Genomic DNA, 21,556 nt, shown 5'->3' on the forward strand with positions numbered 1-21,556 from the left:
CAAATCAATAGCACAATCACAGTCCCTGTGCCGTGGAAGGGAACTGGACTTGGGCTCATCGAATACATCCTGAAAATCAGACAAAAACTTAGGAATTTCAGAAGAGGAAGAAGAGGAGATTGACATCAAAGGAACATCATTATGAATCCCCTGACAACCCCAACTAGTCACAGACATAGACTTCCAGTCCAACACAGGATTATGTACCTGCAACCACGGAAAACCCAGCACGATAGCATCATGCAAATTATGCAACACCAGAAATCGACAATCTTCCTGATGGGCTGGCGCCATGCGCTTGGTCACCCGTGTCCAAAACTGGGGCTTATTTTTAGCCAGAGGTGTAGCATCAATGCCCCTTAAAGGAATAGAGTTCTGCAAAGGCTGCAATGGAAAACCACAACGCCTGGCAAACTCAAAGTCCATTAAGTTCAAGGTGGCGCCTGAATCCACAAACGCCATGACAGAAAATGATGACAATGAGCAGATCAAGGACACAGATAACAGAAATTTAGGTTGTACAGTACTGATGGTAAATGAACTGGCGATCCTCTTTGTCCGCTTAGGGCAGACAGAAATGAAATGAGAAGCGTCGCCACAATAAAAACACAACCTATTCTGATGTCTGAAACCTTGTCGTTCTGTTCTAGACAGAATCCTATCACACTGCATTGACTCAGGAATTTGCTCTGAGGACAACGCCACAGCGCGCACAGTTCTGCGCTCCCGCAAGCGCCGGTCAATCTGAATGGCCAGAGACATAGAATCACTCAGACCGAAAAGCGTGGGAAACCCCACCATAACATCTTTAACTGATTCAGAAAGACCCTTTCTGAAAATTGCCGCCAAAGCATCATCATTCCATTTAGTCAACACAGACCACTTTCTAAATTTCTGACAATACAATCCTGCCGTCTCTTTACCCTGAGACAGGGCCAAAAAGGTCTTCTCCGCTTGATCCACAGAATTAGGTTCATCATATAATCCTAAAGCCTGAAAAAAGGAGTCTACATTAAGCAAAGCCGGATTCCCAGATTCCAGGGAAAATGCCCAATCCTGTGCATCGCCACGCAGCAGGGAGATGACGATTTTAACCTGCTGAATGGAATCACCGGAGGATCGAGGTCTCAGAGCAAAAAACAGTTTACAGTTGTTTTTAAGACTCAAAAATTTGGACCTGTCACCAAAAAACAAATCAGGAGTAGGAATCTTCGGCTCTAAAACAGGAGTCGGAACAATATAATCAGAAATACCCTGTACCCTAGCAGCAAGCTGGTCCACACGAGAAGCTAATTCCTGAACATCCATGCTAGCACAAGACTCTTCAGCCACCCAGAGTAAAAGGGGGAAGAGAAGACAAAGCAGAGTGCAGAAAAAAATGGCTCAACACCTTTCTTCCCTTCTTCTGAGATGCATTTAACTCACTATTGGCCAGTTGTACTGTTATGATCTGGTGGCCTTGGAGCCGCATGGAACTTTCTCTGGAGTTAGTGGAAACTGTACTGACCGCAAATCCTGAACTTAACACCGCAACTAGAAGTAGCCGTGGGGTGTGCCTAACAAATCCTAGACACCTCGACACAGCCGGAGGACTAAATACCCCTATAGATGGAAGTAGGAAATCTACCTTGCCTCAGAGCAGAACCCCAAAGGATAGGCAGCCTCCCACAAATATTGACTGTGAGTAGTAGAGGAAAGACACACGCAGGCAGGAAACAGGATTTAGCAAAAGAGGCCACTTCTAGCTAAATAGGAAAGGATAGGACAGAATACTAAGCGGTCAGTATTAAAACCCTTCCAAAAAATATCCACAGCAGATGATACAAAAAATTCCACCATCTAACTAAAGATGTGGAGCGTATATCTGCAACTCCTGAGAATCCAAAAAGACTGAGAAAACACTGACACAATCTAAGCTGGACAAAAGAAAACAAATGAATAGAACAAAATTATTAAGCACACAGCATGTGTGCCACAGAAAATAACCCAAACACTTATCTTTGCTGAATTGGCAGCAAGGCAGGAGGAACCAGACAAAGATCCAAAACCTCCCTGAACCATGGACAACTGGCAAGGACTAATGAATCCTGCACATCTAAATACCCCAGTCAGAACTGCAATCAGCAGATACACCTGACCATGACTGCCACTCAGGGACAACTGCATTACCAACTACAACCACTGGAGGGAACCCAAAAGCAGAATTCACAACAGTAAACCATGCCACATATCATGTCGGGTTTGGGAAGGAGATAGCAAAAGCTGGCAATTGAATTACCGGCTTTTAAGCTATCTCGCGCTGGATGAAATATTAATATATATATATATATATATATGTGTGTCTCACTAACATATTATATATATATATATATATATATATATAGACAGTACATATGTTTTTATTATTTTTTGAGCACATGGATCCCTTGTATATCCGTATGTCGGTTTTGCAAGCCTGCGAGAAAATCTCGCAGTACGGATGCCATATGGTTTACATACGGAGGATGCCATGCGCAAAATACGCTGACACACCCTGCCTATGAAGGAGATACGGACCACTATTTTGGGGACTTTTCTGCGTATTACGGACGTATATTGCGGACCGTATTTTTATATGCTGAGTGTGACGCCGGCCTTAAAAAACAAAACAAAAAAAACCCAGAGCTTTCAGACCTCAAATAATGCAAAGAAAACAAGATCCTAATCATTTAGAAACAACAATACTAATGTTTTAACTAAGGAAGAGTTCAGAAATTAATATTTTGTGGAAAAACCTTGATTTTTAATCACAGCTTTCATGCGTCTTGGCATGCTTTCCACCAGTCTTTCACACTGCTTCTGGCACAAACATTTAAGTAGTTCTTCTTTGTTTGATGGCTTATGACTATCCATCATCCTTGTGATTACATTACAGAGGTTTTCAATGGGATTCAGGTCTGGAGATTGGGCTGCCCATGACTGGGTTTTGATGTGGTGGTCTCTTAATTTTTGCCAGAGCTGTATAAACACTAGCTGAAGAGCCCGATGTTGCCAGGGCATAGTAACTAACTGTGGTTAGTTATAACAAATTATAATGATTATATTGCACATAAAAACATTTCACACAATATATTCAACACTACAGATTTGCAACACAAATTAACTAAATGATTATCCAAGTATTGATATTATTTTATTTTTAACTCATTCAAGAGCTTTTTGATAAACAACATTTTTGGTTTGTCTTTCCAGTGCAAAGATGAACAGATTTTTGGCAGTTCCAACTCTTGAACAGGGCACGTAAAGTTGACCATGAGAAAAGCATGGAGATTGCAATCGATACATACTACTTTCAAGGAATGTCCCTGAGCCTTGTTAATGGACATTGCACATGCCAGTTGAACTGGAAACTGGAGGCGTTTAAAATAAAAATGCAAATCAAATTTGCTAACTAAACTACAGACATTGTTAGGTTGGCGCTGTTATACCAATTAAAAGATACCTGGGTTCGAGAAATTCATCGTATGTTTCTTTTTTTAATCTGTGTTTGAAGTTTTAAGTTAATGAGATGCTGGTGCTCCAGGGCATGCCGGTATGCAGATCTTTTTTGGTGCTCTAGCTTCATCATGATGATTCTGGACTTTAACGACAGGTCACTTAACCTTCAGTGATGTGCTTTTATTTTAAATACTGAGCCTCCACATTTAATATTGTGGCCTTCAGAAAAGGAAAAATTGGCTTACACAAAACGGTGCTGGTGCATGTGCAATAGCATCTATTGGCAAGCAATGTTCTCAATCTGCACATGCGCAGCCCACTGTGTTCCGAGGACCAGTGTGGGAATGTGCACAAGACAAAGAAATTGTTGCTGTTGAACATAGCAACGCTCCCACACTGGTACACGGAACATAACCGGCACCATTTTGTCTAAGCAAAAGGTTTTCTTAAACACAATATTAACCTTTAACGACTGCCAATATGACTTTTAACGACAGCAATCAAGGGGCCTTATTCCTCCTGCACCTCATGCTCCTTCTTTTTACACAGCCTCCACCTGCACCTCACTCTCCTCCTTTATACACAGCATTTTTGCAGCACAGATTTTCACCTTTATAGTTGCCTCCTCCAGCAGCAAATTACACTCCTCTTCCATATACAATTGGAAACACTTGATCCCGAGAGAAATTGCAGTAATTGCAATAAAGCGTATCATATACACAGCCTACTTCTTCTGCAGCACCACATTTGTCTCCTTTAGACCTTGTTCACACGTTATTTAGTCAGTATTTTTGGTCAGTGTGCAAACCAATTTTTTATCTGATTGCACTCGTCTGTTTTTCTTACAAATAAGTATGAGCCCTAACTGGTGTTTTGATGTTTGTATCAGCTACATTCTTCATGTAGACTAGGGAGGAACAGTTGCAGGAGCAAGGAGAGTGGCTGAATATATTATTTAGGCAGGGCTTAGGGCTTTGTAGCCTGCTGCTAAATATATATATATGGTGACCCCATTTTTTTCATGGTTCTGGGGTGTATCACACAGGATGGGAATTAGATACACTGGTCTGGGGCAGATGACACAGAATAGGGATTAGATACACCGATCTGGGGCATATCATGCAGTATGTGGACTGGATACAAACTCGAGTATAAGCCGAGATTTTCAGCCCATTTTTTTGGGCTGAAAGTCCCCCTCTCGGCTTATACTCGAGTCATACCTGGGGGTCGGCAGGTGAGGGGCAGCGGGGGCTATCTAATTATACTTACCTACTCCTGGCACGGTCCCTACACGTCCCTGCTTCTTCCAGCGCTGCAGATTCTTCCTGTACTGAGCGGTCACATGGTACCGCTCATTACAGTAATGAATATGCGGCTCTACCCCCCATAGGGGTGGAGCCGCATATTCATTACTGTAATGAGCGGTAACGGTGACCGCTCAGTTCAGGAAGAATATGCAGCGCCGGGAGAAGCAGGGAGTGCACCGCGCCAGGAGCAGGTAAGTATACGGGGAGGGGGAGCGCAGCGCTGCGCGATATTTACCTCTCCTCGTTTTGGTGCGGCTCCGTCATCAGCGTCCTCTGGCAGTGACGCTCAGGTCAGAGGGTGTGATGACATGGTCAGTGCGCGCCCTCTGCTGAATGTCAATGCTAGACGGAGCCGCACCTAAACGAGGAGCAGGTGAAAGTGTCGGGGTCCTGAGCGACGGAGAGGTGAGTGTGTGATTTTTTTTTATCGCAGCCACAGCATATGGGGCAAGTGACTGTATGGATCATCTTATGGGGCCACAACGATTGTGCAGCACTATAAGGGAGCAAGTGACTGTATGGAGCATCTTATGGGGCCATAACGCTTGTGCACCACTATAAGGGGCAAGTTACTGTATGGAGCATGTTATGGGGCCAAAACGCTTGTGCAGCACTATAAGGGGGCAAGTGACTGTATGGAGCATCTTATGGGGCCATGACGATTGTGCAGCCCTATAATGGGGCAAGTGACTGTATGCAGCATCTTATGGGGCCATAACGTTTGTGCAGCACTATAAGGGGCAAGTGACTGTATGGATCATCTTATGGGGCCATAGCGATTGTGCAGCATTATAAGGGGGCAAGTGACTGTATGGAGCATGTTATGGGGCCATAACGCTTGTGCAGCACTATAAGGGGGCAAGTGACTGTATGGAGCATCTTATGGGGCCATAACGATTGTGCAGCACTATAAGGGGCAAGTGACTGTATGGATCATCTTATGGGGCCATAACGATTGTGCAGCACTATAAGGGGGCAAGTAACTGTATGGAGCATCTTATGGGGCCATAACGATTGTGCAGCACTATAAGGGGCAAGTGACTGTTTGGAGCATCTTATGGGGCCATAACGTTTGTGCAGCATTATATTGGGCAAATGTGTCTATGGAGCATCTTATGAGGCCCTTATTACCCTTTATGCAGTATTATATGGGGCATATTTTAATATGGAGCATTTAATGGGGCTCCTGATTCAATATGGATATGGATATTCAAAAACACTTAACCTACTGATTTCTCAATTAATTTTACTTTTATTGGTATCTATTTTTACTTTTGACATTTACCGGTAGCTGCTGCATTTTCCACCCTACATACGGTGTCTCCGCGGTGTTGGATGTTTTGGTCTCCCCGAGGCCAATCATCTGTGCCTTTATAGCCTTTTTACTAGGCACTGCTCCTAATAGCCAGATTCCTACTCCACACTGATGAGGGGCAAAAACCCCGAAACAGCTGTCTGTGGATGGATACCATGCTTGGCATAGGTGGCTTTCCTTCATAGGATGCTGCCCTTCCCGTGGTTGTTCCTTCCCGGGGAAAGCTTGCGTCGAGAAACACGTGATGGTGTCTCCGCAGCTTCTTTACATGCATCTGCATATTTCCCATAAGGGATGGGGGCAGTGTTCTGGAATCACTGCGTTGAGAAACACGTGACGGTGTCTCCGCGGTGTTGGATGTTTTGGTCTCCCCGAGGCCAATCATCTGTGCCTTTATAGCATTTTCCACCCTAGGCGTATACTCGAGTCATTAAGTTTTCCCAGTTTTTTGTGGCAAAATTAGGGGGGGTCGGCTTATACTCGGGTCGGCTTATACTAGAGTATATACGGTAACTCTGTGGTGTATCACACATGATGGGGATTAGATACATGGTTCTGGAGTGTATCAACAAAGGATGGGAACAGATACACTAGTCTGGGAAGTATCGCACAGGATGGGCATTAGATACACTGGTCTGGTGCATATGACGTAGTATGGGGATTAGACACACGGGTCTGAGGCGTATGATGCAGGATAGGGATTAGATAAACTGGTCAGGGGCGTATCACGCAGGATGGGGAGTAGATACATACTTCTGGGGCGTTTGAAGCAGGATGGGGACTAGATACACTGGTCTGGGGCATATCACGCAGGATGGGGATTAGATACACTGGTCTGGGGCACACAGTGGGGAAAAAAGTATTTAGTCAGCCACCAATTGTGCAAGTTCTCCCACTTAAAAAGATGTGAGAGACCTGTAATTAACATCATAGGTAGACCACAACTATCAGAGTCAAAATGAGAAAACGAATCCAGAAAATCACCTTGTCTGATTTGGCAAAGTTTATTATGGGTGAGGATTAACTGTGGAGACTATAGGGTGGACCCACTGGACTGTGACAACGAACCTAAGAGCGAGCTGACCAAGTGCACCACCCCCTATACAGGGAGCGTTTGGGGCAGACCCGAGGGAGACTATCGCCACGACAGCTGGTAAGGAAGGACGGACAAGAAGGCAACTAATTGGGATCAGTAAGGACTAACGAGGAGACAGAAACAGGGAAAGCGTGGGAATACGGACTGTACGGAGAGGACGAGCAGGAAGGCAAGACGCGGGAGCAGGGACTGGACGGAGGACACGGGCAGACAGGCTGGAGACTGGAGCACGGACAATATGGAGGACTGAGGCAGGCAGGCAAGGACACTGGAACACGGACAGGATGGAGGACATCGGAAGGCAGGCACTAGGAGGGAACAAAGGAGAAGACCAGGATTAGCTAAAGAATACAGCAATGGGAAGTGAGCGGCGAAAAAGAAGGAGAGATGTGGAGCCAGATTCACTTGTGGATCACAAATGAGCATCAGGCATGGCGAAGAGGAAGAGGCTGCCTAATAAGGGCAGTGCAGTGCAGTACTTCCGGGTTGGAGTCCTCCGGGGAGATAGAGAGGGCAGGCAAGAGAGACAAGGACCGAGCTCAGAAGCGTGCGCGCACAGCGCTGAACCCAGCGCGTGTGCACCCGATGTGAAGCAGAGGCCGGCTGCGAGCGCTGAGGAGGAGGCGGTGCCAAGCAGGGAACAGCAGCTGCGGGAGCGCGCCGGGACGCTGATGAAAGGTAAGTATGACAGGGCTCAGGAAGCGGCGGTGGCGGCTACGGTGACCTGACATTATGCAAATAATAGTGGAAAATAAGTATTTGGTCACTTAAAAAACATGAAAGATTTCTGGCTCTCACAGACCTGTAACTTCTTCTGTAAGAGGCTCCTCTGTCCTCCACTCATTACCTTTAGTAATGGCACCTGTTTGAACTTGTTATCAGTATAAAAGACACCTGTTCACAACCTCAAATAGTCACAATCCAAACTCCACTATGGTGAAGACCAAAGAGCTGTCGAAGGACACCAGAAACAAAATTGTAGTCCTGCACCAGGCTGGGAAGAATCAATCTGCAATAGGCAAGCAGATTGGTGTGATGAAATCAACTGTGGAAGCAATAATAATGGAAGCCATACAAGAACACTGATAATCTCCTGCGATCTGGGGCTCCACGCAAGAGCTCACCTCGTGGGGTCAAATTGATCATAAGAACAATGAGCAAAAAATCCAGAACTACACGGGGGTACCAAGTGATTGACCTGCATAGAGCTGGGACCACCGTAAGAAAGGCTACCATCAGTAACACACTACGCTGCCAGATCCTGCAGTGCCAGACGTGTCCCCTGCTTAAGCCAGTACAAGTCCGGGCCCATATGAAGTTTGCTAGGGAGTATTTGGAATATCCAGAAGAGTATTGGGAGAATGTCATATGGTCAGATGAAACCAAAGTAGAACAGTATGGAGGAAACAAAACTCATAGTGTTTGAAGGAGAAAGAATGCTGAGTTGCATCCAAAGAACACCATACCTACTGTGAAGCATGGGGGTGGCAACATCATGCTTTGGGGTTGTTTCTCTGCAAAGGGACCAGGACGACTGATCCATGTACATGAAAGAATGAATGGGTCCATGTATCGTGGGATTTTGTGTGCAAACCTTCTTCCATCAGCAAGGGGATTGAAGATGAACCGTGGATGGGTCTTTCAGCATGATAATGATCCCAAGCACACCACTAGGGAAACGAAGGAGTGGCTTCATAAGAAGCATATGAAGGTCCTGGAGTGGCGTAGCCAGTTTCCAGATCTCAACTCCATAGAAAACCTTTGAAGGGAGTTGAAAGTCCATGTTGCCTAGTGACAGGCCTAAAAAATCACTGCACTAGAGGAGATGAGCATGGAGGAATGGGCCACCATACCACCAGTGTGTGTTATCATTGTGACTTACAGAAAATGTTTGACCACTATAATTGCCAACACAGGATTTATAACAAAATATTGAGATAAACTTTTGTTAATGACCAAATACTATTTTTCCACCATAATTTGCAAAATAAATCTTGCAAAATCAGACAAGGTGATTTTCTGGATTTGTTTTCTCATTTTGACTCTCATAGGTGTGGACTACCTATGATGTCAGTTACAGGCCTCGCTCATCTTTTTAAGTAGGATAACTTGCACAATTGGTGGCTGACTAAATACTTTTTTTCTCCACTGTATCAGGCAGGATGAAGATTAGATCCAGGGGTCTGGGGTGTAACACGGAAAATAGGGATTAGACATATGGTTCTGGGTCATATTACAAAGCATAGGAATTAGATACATGGTTCAGGGGCGTATCATGCAGGATGGGGACTGGATACACTGGTCTGGAGTGAATCAAGCAGGATGGGGACTGGATACACAGGTCAGCGGTGTATCACGCAGGATGGGAATTAGATACATGGTTCTGTGGTGTATCACACATGATAGGAATTGATACACTGGTCTGGGGCATATCAATCAGTATGTGGACTAGATACACTGGTCTGGGGCGTACCATGCAGGATGGGGATTAGATACAACGTTCTCGGGTGTAACACACAGGATGGGGAACATATACACTGGTCTGGGGGGTATCACGCAGGATGGGGACTGTATACATGGTTCTAGAGTGTATCACACATGATGGGGATTAGATACATGGTTGTTGGGGATATCACACAGGATGGGATTTGATACATGGTTCTGGGGTGTATCACGCAAGATAGGGATTATATACAGTCATGGCCAAAAGTATTGACACCCCTGCAATTCTGTCAGATAATATTCATTTTCTTCCTGAAAATAATTGCAAACACAAATTATTTGGTATTATTATCTTCATTTAATTTGTCTTAAATGAAAAAAACACAAAAAGAATTGTCCTAAAGCCAAATTGGATATAATTCTACATCAAACATAAAAAAGGGGTGGACAAAAGTATTGGCACTGTTCGAAAAATCATGTGATGCTTCTCTAATTTGTGTAATTAACAGCACCTGTAACTTACCTGTGGCACCTAACAGTTGTTGGCAATAACTAAATAACACTTGCAGCCAGTTGACATGGATAAAAGTTAAAAAGAGGGAAGAAGCCAGCACTGCTTATGGTCAGAACGCAATAACTGAAGTGCAATTGCACATAAATTCTAACTGTATTTCAAATATGAGACATTTAGCAAACAATTGATCAATTCTTTGAGCTACCCCGCCACTTCACGGCAATCTCATAATGGGGCAGTCCTAATCTTCGTATTTTATTTACGTTGTGCCGTTATGGCCTCCTGAATGTATAAAGAGTATAAAAAAAAAAAAAAAAAGGACCACATTAAATGCTAACTGTACCTGGAGCATTTTCAGAATCACTCCCTTGGTGCCAGGAAAGGCAAGCGCAGGTAAAGGCCGATCAGGTCCAGTGCGGACATTTCAGATCTGGCTTCCACACTGCCAAACCCGCACCAAAGATGAAGGGTGAGACAGGCTGAGACACAGGTGCACAATTAACTTGAGCCTGAGGCGGGGCAGGGCTGCTGTGTGTGTGCACAGCAGCCTATCAATCACAGTGAACACAGAAAGAATGGCGCACATAACCCAGCGTGCGCGGCAACAGTGGTGGTCAGCCACATACCAATGCAAAGCAAAAAAGAGGGAAGAAGCCAGCACTGCTTATGGTCAGAACGCAATAACTGAAGTGCAATTGCACATAAATTCTAACTGTATTTCAAATATGAGACATTTAGCAAACAATTGATCAATTCTTTGAGCTACCCCGCCACTTCACGGCAATCTCATAATGGGGCAGTCCTAATCTTCGTATTTTATTTACGTTGTGCCGTTATGGCCTCCTGAATGTATAAAGAGTATAAAAAAAAAAAAAAAAAGGACCACATTAAATGCTAACTGTACCTGGAGCATTTTCAGAATCACTCCCTTGGTGCCAGGAAAGGCAAGCGCAGGTAAAGGCCGATCAGGTCCAGTGCGGACATTTCAGATCTGGCTTCCACACTGCCAAACCCGCACCAAAGATGAAGGGTGAGACAGGCTGAGACACAGGTGCACAATTAACTTGAGCCTGAGGCGGGGCAGGGCTGCTGTGTGTGTGCACAGCAGCCTATCAATCACAGTGAACACAGAAAGAATGGCGCACATAACCCAGCGTGCGCGGCAACAGTGGTGGTCAGCCACATACCAATGCAAAGCAAAAAAGAGGGAAGAAGCCAGCACTGCTTATGGTCAGAACGCAATAACTGAAGTGCAATTGCACATAAATTCTAACTGTATTTCAAATATGAGACATTTAGCAAACAATTGATCAATTCTTTGAGCTACCCCGCCACTTCACGGCAATCTCATAATGGGGCAGTCCTAATCTTCGTATTTTATTTACGTTGTGCCGTTATGGCCTCCTGAATGTATAAAGAGTATAAAAAAAAAAAAAAAAAGGACCACATTAAATGCTAACTGTACCTGGAGCATTTTCAGAATCACTCCCTTGGTGCCAGGAAAGGCAAGCGCAGGTAAAGGCCGATCAGGTCCAGTGCGGACATTTCAGATCTGGCTTCCACACTGCCAAACCCGCACCAAAGATGAAGGGTGAGACAGGCTGAGACACAGGTGCACAATTAACTTGAGCCTGAGGCGGGGCAGGGCTGCTGTGTGTGTGCACAGCAGCCTATCAATCACAGTGAACACAGAAAGAATGGCGCACATAACCCAGCGTGCGCGGCAACAGTGGTGGTCAGCCACATACCAATGCAAAGCAAAAAAGAGGGAAGAAGCCAGCACTGCTTATGGTCAGAACGCAATAACTGAAGTGCAATTGCACATAAATTCTAACTGTATTTCAAATATGAGACATTTAGCAAACAATTGATCAATTCTTTGAGCTACCCCGCCACTTCACGGCAATCTCATAATGGGGCAGTCCTAATCTTCGTATTTTATTTACGTTGTGCCGTTATGGCCTCCTGAATGTATAAAGAGTATAAAAAAAAAAAAAAAAAGGACCACATTAAATGCTAACTGTACCTGGAGCATTTTCAGAATCACTCCCTTGGTGCCAGGAAAGGCAAGCGCAGGTAAAGGCCGATCAGGTCCAGTGCGGACATTTCAGATCTGGCTTCCACACTGCCAAACCCGCACCAAAGATGAAGGGTGAGACAGGCTGAGACACAGGTGCACAATTAACTTGAGCCTGAGGCGGGGCAGGGCTGCTGTGTGTGTGCACAGCAGCCTATCAATCACAGTGAACACAGAAAGAATGGCGCACATAACCCAGCGTGCGCGGCAACAGTGGTGGTCAGCCACATACCAATGCAAAGCAAAAAAGAGGGAAGAAGCCAGCACTGCTTATGGTCAGAACGCAATAACTGAAGTGCAATTGCACATAAATTCTAACTGTATTTCAAATATGAGACATTTAGCAAACAATTGATCAATTCTTTGAGCTACCCCGCCACTTCACGGCAATCTCATAATGGGGCAGTCCTAATCTTCGTATTTTATTTACGTTGTGCCGTTATGGCCTCCTGAATGTATAAAGAGTATAAAAAAAAAAAGGACCACATTAAATGCTAACTGTACCTGGAGCATTTTCAGAATCACTCCCTTGGTGCCAGGAAAGGCAAGCGCAGGTAAAGGCCGATCAGGTCCAGTGCGGACATTTCAGATCTGGCTTCCACACTGCCAAACCCGCACCAAAGATGAAGGGTACAGTTAGCATTTAATGTGGTCCTTTTTTTTTTTTTTTTTATACTCTTTATACATTCAGGAGGCCATAATGGCACAACGTAAATAAAATACGAAGATTAGGACTGCCCCATTATGAGATTGCCGTGAAGTGGCGGGGTAGCTCAAAGAATTGATCAATTGTTTGCTAAATGTCTCATATTTGAAATACAGTTAGAATTTATGTGCAATTGCACTTCAGTTATTGCGTTCTGACCATAAGCAGTGCTGGCTTCTTCCCTCTTTTTTGCTTTGCATTGGTATGTGGCTGACCACCACTGTTGCCGCGCACGCTGGGTTATGTGCGCCATTCTTTCTGTGTTCACTGTGATTGATAGGCTGCTGTGCACACACACAGCAGCCCTGCCCCGCCTCAGGCTCAAGTTAATTGTGCACCTGTGTCTCAGCCTGTCTCACCCTTCATCTTTGGTGCGGGTTTGGCAGTGTGGAAGCCAGATCTGAAATGTCCGCACTGGACCTGATCGGCCTTTACCTGCGCTTGCCTTTCCTGGCACCAAGGGAGTGATTCTGAAAATGCTCCAGGTACAGTTAGCATTTAATGTGGTCCTTTTTTTTTTTTTTTTTTATACTCTTTATACATTCAGGAGGCCATAATGGCACAACGTAAATAAAATACGAAGATTAGGACTGCCCCATTATGAGATTGCCGTGAAGTGGCGGGGTAGCTCAAAGAATTGATCAATTGTTTGCTAAATGTCTCATATTTGAAATACAGTTAGAATTTATGTGCAATTGCACTTCAGTTATTGCGTTCTGACCATAAGCAGTGCTGGCTTCTTCCCTCTTTTTTGCTTTGCATGGATAAAAGTTGACTCATCCTCTGTCCTGTGTCCTTGTGTGTACCATATTGAGCATGGAGAATAGAAAGAAGACCAAAGAACTGTCTGAGGACTTGAGAAACCAAATTGTGAGGAAGCATGAGCAATCTCAAGGCTACAAGTCCATCTCCAAAGACCTGAATGTTCCTGTGTCTACCGTGTGCAGTGTCATCAAGAAGTTTAAAGCCCATGGCACTGTGGCTAACCTCCCTAGATATGGATGGAAAAGAAAAAATTGACAAGAGTTTTTAACGCAAGATTGTGCGGGTGTTGGATAAAGAACCTCGACTAACATCCAAACAAGTTCAAGCTGCCCTGCAGTCCGAAGGCACAACAGTGTCAACCCATACTATCAGTTCGGTGTCTGAATGAAAAGAGACTATATGGTAGGAGACCCAGGAAGACCCCACTTCTTACCCCGAGACATAAAAAAGCCAGGCTGGAGTTTGCCAAAACTTACCTGAAAAAGCCTAAAACATTTTGGAAGAATGTTCTCTGGTCAGATGAGACAAAAGTAGAGCTTTTTGGGCAAAGGAATCAACATAGAGTTTACAGGAGAAAAAAAAGAGGCATTCAAAGAAAAGAACACGGTCCCTACAGTCAAACATGGCGGAGGTTCCCTGATGTTTTGAGGTTGCTTTGTTGCCTCTGGCACTGGACTGCTTGACCGTGTGCATGGCATTATGAAGTCTGAAGACTACCAACAAATTTTGCAGCATAATGTAGGGCCCAGTGTGAGAAAGCTGGGTCTCCCTCAGAGGTCATGGGTCTTCCAGCAGGACAATGACCCAAAACACACTTCAAAAAGCACTAGAAAATGGTTCGAGAGAAAGCACTGGAGACTTCTAAGGTGGCCAACAATGAGTCCAGACCTGAATCCCATAGAACACCTGTGGAGAGATCTAAAAATGGCAGTTTGGAGAAGGCACCCTTCAAATATCAGGGACCTGGAGCAGTTTGCCAAAGAAGAATGGTCTAAAATTCCAGCAGAGCATTGTAAGAAACTCATTGATGGTTACCGGAAGCGGTTGGTCGCAGTTATTTTGGCTAAAGGTTGTGCAACCAAGTATTAGGCTGAGGGTGCCAATACTTTTGTCTGGCCCATTTTTGGAGTTTTGTGTGAAATGATCAATGTTTTGCTTTTTGCTTAATTCTCTTTTGTGTTTTTTCATTTAAGACAAATTAAATGAAAATAATAATACCAAAGAATTTGTGATTGCAATCATTTTCAGGAAGAAGATGAGTATTATCTGACAGAATTGCAGGGGTGTCAATACTTTTGGCCATGACTGTACAATGGTCTGGGGCATATCACTCAGGATGAGGATTAGATACACTGGTCTGCGGTGTATCTCGCAGGATGGGGATTAGATACACTGATCTGGGGGTGTATCACGCAGGATAGGGATTAGGTACATGGTCCTGGGGTGTATCACGCAGGATGGGGATTAGATACATGGTTCTGGGGCTTATCATGCAAAATGGGGATTAGATACACCGGTATGGGACATATCACTCAGGATGTGGACTAGATACACTGGCCTGGGGTGTATCACGCAGGATGGGGATAATATACACTGGCAAGTGGTGTATCATTCAGGATGGAGATTAAATACATAGTTCTTAGGTGTAACACGCAAGATGGGGACTAGATATACCGGTTCTGGGGCATATCATGTGGGATGGTGATTAGATAGACTAGTCGGGAGCGTATCACACAAGATGAGAAGGGTCGGTAGCAGCCCACAGCCTCACCAGAATTGGTGAATCTCGCCAGATGCTCCAATTCTGTTGCTTCCCGATTGCCCTGGTGCGGTGACAATTGTGGTAATGATAGCTGTGGTTGATTACAGCTGTAATATGTCAAAAATCTATACTGACCTTAAGTCATGGGGTTAGTAATGTGAGAGGTGTATATCAGATATCCTAACCCAGTAACATACGGGCAGAAAAAGAAATTTTATTTAAAAAAATATATATTCCCCAGACATGTTCTCTGGTTCACCAATTTATTTTTGGTAAAAAAAACCCATGTAGGTGCACAGTAGTCCTGGGAATCCGCCGTAGGCCACAAATGGAAACCTGAAAAAAAAAGACAACACACTGTCCCTCGCTCACCAATTTATTAGAAGACAAAAAGTTCCCACACAGGTTCGACCTAGTCCAAGACATTCCCATGACGATCCCCGAATTCGACGCCAAAAGGCAGTGGAGCCTTGTTCAGAGAACGAAGCTCCATAGGCTGTAGCACCAGCCACTCCGGGTCCCTCTGCACTCCACCAGTCTGCTCTGAGCAGAGGACGTCAGTAAATACACTGCTCATCAGAATCGCCGAGCTCTCTCTATAATTGCCCCACATAGTGCCCCACATTATAGTGGACTCGTACAGTGCCCCACAGTATAATGGACTCATATAGTGCTTCATGGTATATGCCCTCATCATGGTATATGCCCCCCATGCCTGGTACATGGTCTCTCCAGCCTGGTACTGTTTTGTTCCAAAGTTTACATACCCCAGCAGAATTTTTTCTTTATTGGCCTTTTTTCAGATAATATGAATGATAACTGTTATGACCTGGTGGTTAGGAGTACCCAGAATGACCTGATAATTAAACCTCATACAGGACGAGCTCTGGGATGTGGGAGCTCTGCTGACCGCAAGCCCTAATCCTATCTCACACACTAGAAATAGCCGTGGAGCGCTCCTGACCAGACCTCGTCACAGCCTAAGAACTATCTAGCCCTAGAGATAGAAAATAAAGCCTACCTTGCCTCAGAGAAATTCCCCAAAGGTAAAGGAAGCCCCCCACATATATTGACTGTGAGTAAAGATGAAAGTCACAAACGCAGAAAAGAAACAGGTTTCAGCAAAGGGAGGCCAGACTTACTAAACAGACAGAGGATAGGAAAGGTAACTTTGCGATCAGCACAAAAACCTACAAAAGACCACACAGAGTGTGCAAAAAAGACCTCCGCACCGACTCACGGTGCGGAGGGGCCACTCTGCATCCCAGAGCTTCCAGCTAGCAAGACAAAATCATGAAAACCAGCTGGACAAGAAAACAGAGAACAAAATAAGACTATAAGGAACTTAGCTTCTGCAGGAGAAGGCAGGTAACCAGAGAGATCCAGGAGCGAAGAGAACGAATGCAAAAACATTGACAGCTGGCATGGAGTAACGATCTGAGAGGAGTTAAATAGAGCAGCCAACCAAAGGACAAACCACATCACCTGTGTAAGGAACCTCAGAAGCAGCAGCTTCACTCATAGCCACCAGAGGGAACCCATAGACAGAACTCGCCGAAGTACCATTCACGACCAAAGAGGGAGTTCGACAACAGAATTCACAACAGTACCCCCCCTTGAGGAGGGGTCACCGAACCCTCACCAGAGCCCCCGGGCCGATCAGGATGAGCCAAATGAAAGGCACGAACCAGATCGGCAGCATGAACATCAGAGGCAAAAACCCAGGAATTATCTTCCTGACCATAACCCTTCCACTTGACCAGGTACTGGAGTTTCCGTCTCGAAACACGAGAATCCAAAATCTTCTCCACCACATACTCCAACTCCCCCTCGACCAACACCGGGGCAGGAGGATCAACGGAGGGAACCATAGGCACCACGTATCTCCGCAACAACGACCTATGGAACACATTATGGATGGCAAAAGAAGCTGGAAGGTCCAAACGAAATGACACAGGATTAAGAACTTCAGAAATCTTGTATGGCCCAATGAAACGAGGCTTAAACTTAGGAGAGGAAACCTTCATAGGAACGTGACGAGATGACAACCAAACCAAATCCCCAACACGAAGTCGGAGACCAACACAACGCCGGCGGTTAGCGAAGCGTTGAGCCTTCTCCTGGGACAATGTCAAATTGTCCACCACATGACAGCCAATGACAGTTTGACTTGGCCTTGTGTTTTGGATCATTGCCATGTTGGAACGTCCAAGTATGTCCCATGCGCAGCTTCTAGGCTGATGAGTGGAAATTTGCCTCTAGTATTTGCTGATAATGTGCTGCATTCATCTTTCCTTCAACTTTGACCAAGTTTCCTGTGCCTTTGTAGCTCACACATCCTCAAAACATCAGCGATTCACCTCCGTGCTTTAAGGTAAGAATGGTGGTCCTTTCATCATTGGCCTTATTGACCTCTCTCCAAATAGAACGTTTATGGTTGTGGCCAAAACAGTTCAATTTTGGTCTCATCACTCCAAATTACCCTGTTCCAGAAGTTTTGAGGCTTGTCTCTGTGCTGCTTTGAGTATTGTAGGCAAGATACTTAGTGGCATTTGCGTAGTAATGGCTTTCTTCTGGCGACTCGACCATGCAGCCCATTTTTCTTCAAGTGCCTCCTTATTGTGCATCTTGAAACAGCCACCCCACTAGTTTTCAGAGAGTCCTGTATTTCACCTGATGATATTTGTAGGTTTTGCTTTGCATCCCGAACAATTTTCCTGGCAGTTGTGGACGACATTTTTGTTGGTCTGCCTGACCACGGTTTTTAAAGAGCCCCAGATTTTCCATTTGTCAATCACCAAACCAGGGATTCAAGCTTCAGGAGGCTAATTTGCATATTCCAGGTGCCTTCTGGGAGAAGCGAAGTCTCCCTAAGCTAGAAGATCGTTGGGTACAGCCGGGACCAGCTGCTTCGAAAGCATCACCAAACCAGGGATTCAAGCTTCAGGAGGCTAATTTGCATATTCCAGGTGCCTTCTGGGAGAAGCGAAGTCTCCCTAAGCTAGAAGATCGTTGGGTACAGCCGGGACCAGCTGCTTCGAAAGCATCACCAAACCAGGGATTCAAGCTTCAGGAGGCTAATTTGCATATTCCAGGTGCCTTCTGGGAGAAGCGAAGTCTCCCTAAGCTAGAAGATCGTTGGGTACAGCCGGGACCAGCTGCTTCGAAAGCATCACCAAACCAGGGATTCAAGCTTCAGGAGGCTAATTTGCATATTCCAGGTGCCTTCTGGGAGAAGCGAAGTCTCCCTAAGCTAGAAGATCGTTGGGTACAGCCGGGACCAGCTGCTTCGAAAGCATCACCAAACCAGGGATTCAAGCTTCAGGAGGCTAATTTGCATATTCCAGGTGCCTTCTGGGAGAAGCGAAGTCTCCCTAAGCTAGAAGATCGTTGGGTACAGCCGGGACCAGCTGCTTCGAAAGCATCACCAAACCAGGGATTCAAGCTTCAGGAGGCTAATTTGCATATTCCAGGTGCCTTCTGGGAGAAGCGAAGTCTCCCTAAGCTAGAAGATCGTTGGGTACAGCCGGGACCAGCTGCTTCGAAAGCATCACCAAACCAGGGATTCAAGCTTCAGGAGGCTAATTTGCATATTCCAGGTGCCTTCTGGGAGAAGCGAAGTCTCCCTAAGCTAGAAGATCGTTGGGTACAGCCGGGACCAGCTGCTTCGAAAGCATCACCAAACCAGGGATTCAAGCTTCAGGAGGCTAATTTGCATATTCCAGGTGCCTTCTGGGAGAAGCGAATTTTTGCCTGTAGGACATTATTGCAAGAGAGCTTGGCTGAGTAGATTACACAAGAAGGAAAATACACAGCAAGTCAGCAGGATCTAGGAGCAACATGGCAGATGTGACAACCTACATGGTGAGCTGCAGCATGTGCTACATGTTCACAGATCGACCAGAAGAAGAATCCAATTTCACCTGTCAGAAGTGTAGACTAGTGGCCCTTTTAGAAGAAAAGGTGCGGGGTCTGGAAGAAAGAATAGCAACTTTGAAACTCATCAAAGAGAATGAAGACTTTCTAGACAGAACAGAAGCATCTCTACTGGTCACAGAAGGTGCAAAAAGTGTCAGAGAACCTCCAAAAGCAGATGAGTGGAAGCATGTGACCAAAAGAAGCAAGAAGACCATGGAGAAATCACCAACCACACAACTGAAGAACCGATATCAAATCTTTGTAGAGGATGAAGATGGCACACCTAAGAATGAAGCAATACCAGCAAGCAAAAAAGAAAAGGGCACACAGCAACAAGTGACAGCAAAAAGTACAGCCAAGAAGCAACGAAGAGTGGTGGTGGTGGGAGACTCACTACTGAGAGGCACCGAAGCAGCCATCTGCAGACCGGACATAACTGCAAGAGAAGTATGCTGCCTTCCAGGTGCGATGATCAAGGATGTGACCGATAGGATACCAAAGCTCTTCAGCTCCAAGGACGTCCACCCATTTCTTCTGATACATGTTGGCACCAATGACACGGCAAGGAAGGACCTACCGACAATCTGCAAGGACTTTGAAGAGTTGGGGAAGAAAGTAAAGGAACTGGATGCACAGGTAGTTTTTTCTTCTATCCTTCCAGTAGACGGGCATGGCACCAGGAGATGGAACAGGATCCTTGATGCAAACAACTGGCTAAGACGATGGTGCAGACAACAAGGATTTGGATTCCTGGACCACGGTGTGAATTACTGGTATGATGGACTCCTCGCCAGAGACGGACTACACCTCAACAAACCTGGGAAACACACATTCGCCAGAAGACTCGCTACACTCATCAGGAGGGCGTTAAACTAGAAGAAGAGGGGACGGGAAGAAAAACATTAGACTCGAACAAAGACGACCCAGGAAAACATACTCAGAAGGGAGGTAAGAACATTTCTAAAACAATCCACAGTGAGGAGATTGGAACAAAACAAAATCCTCTAAACTGCATGCTCGCAAACGCCAGAAGCCTGACAAACAAGATGGAAGAACTAGAAGCAGAAATATCTACAGGTAACTTTGACATAGTGGGAATAACCGAGACATGGTTAGATGAAAGCTATGACTGGGCAGTTAACTTACAGGGTTACAGTCTGTTTAGAAAGGATCGTAAAAATCGGAGAGGAGGAGGGGTTTGTCTCTATGTAAAATCTTGTCTAAAGTCCACTTTAAGGGAGGATATTAGCGAAGGGAATGAGGATGTCGAGTCCATATGGGTTGAAATTCATGGAGGGAAAAATGGTAACAAAATTCTCATTGGGGTCTGTTACAAACCCCCAAATATAACAGAAAGCATGGAAAGTCTACTTCTAAAGCAGATAGATGAAGCTGCAACCCATAATGAGGTCCTGGTTATGGGGGACTTTAACTACCCGGATATTAACTGGGAAACAGAAACCTGTGAAACCCATAAAGGCAACAGGTTTCTGCTAATAACCAAGAAAAATTATCTTTCACAATTGGTGCAGAATCCAACCAGAGGAGCAGCACTTTTAGACCTAATACTATCTAATAGACCTGACAGAATAACAAATCTGCAGGTGGTTGGGCATTTAGGAAATAGCGACCACAATATTGTGCAGTTTCACCTGTCTTTCACTAGGGGGACTTGTCAGGGAGTCACAAAAACATTGAACTTTAGGAAGGCAAAGTTTGAACAGCTTAGAGATGCCCTTAATCTGGTAGACTGGGACAATATCCTCAGAAATGAGAATACAGATAATAAATGGGAAATGTTTAAGAACATCCTAAATAGGCAGTGTAAGCGGTTTATACCTTGTGGGAATAAAAGGACTAGAAATAGGAAAAACCCAATGTGGCTAAACAAAGAAGTAAGACGGGCAATTAACAGTAAAAAGAAAGCATTTGCACTACTAAAGCAGGATGGCACCATTGAAGCTCTAAAAAACTATAGGGAGAAAAATACTTTATCTAAAAAACTAATTAAAGCTGCCAAAAAGGAAACAGAGAAGCACATTGCTAAGGAGAGTAAAACTAATCCCAAACTGTTCTTCAACTATATCAATAGTAAAAGAATAAAAACTGAAAATGTAGGCCCCTTAAAAAATAGTGAGGAAAGAATGGTTGTAGATGACGAGGAAAAAGCTAACATA

At 44.9% G+C, this 21,556-nt stretch overlaps 1 protein-coding gene and 1 long non-coding RNA gene across 2 annotated transcripts in view; one reads left to right on the forward strand and one right to left on the reverse strand.

Moving 5' to 3' along the window:
* Nucleotides 1-3,620, forward strand: part of LOC138641341 (uncharacterized) — a 32,878-nt gene extending 29,258 nt beyond the window's left edge. The window contains exon 3 of the long non-coding RNA XR_011313777.1: nucleotides 3,232-3,620. This is a non-coding gene — a long non-coding RNA (uncharacterized lncRNA). The remainder of the gene's footprint in view (nucleotides 1-3,231) is intronic.
* TRIO (trio Rho guanine nucleotide exchange factor) overlaps nucleotides 1-21,556 on the reverse strand; it is a 2,940,676-nt gene that overhangs the window by 1,145,559 nt on the left and 1,773,561 nt on the right.

The sequence above is a fragment of the Ranitomeya imitator genome, chromosome 6 (genome assembly GCF_032444005.1).
Source record: "Ranitomeya imitator isolate aRanImi1 chromosome 6, aRanImi1.pri, whole genome shotgun sequence".
Classification (NCBI taxonomy): domain Eukaryota; kingdom Metazoa; phylum Chordata; class Amphibia; order Anura; family Dendrobatidae; genus Ranitomeya; species Ranitomeya imitator.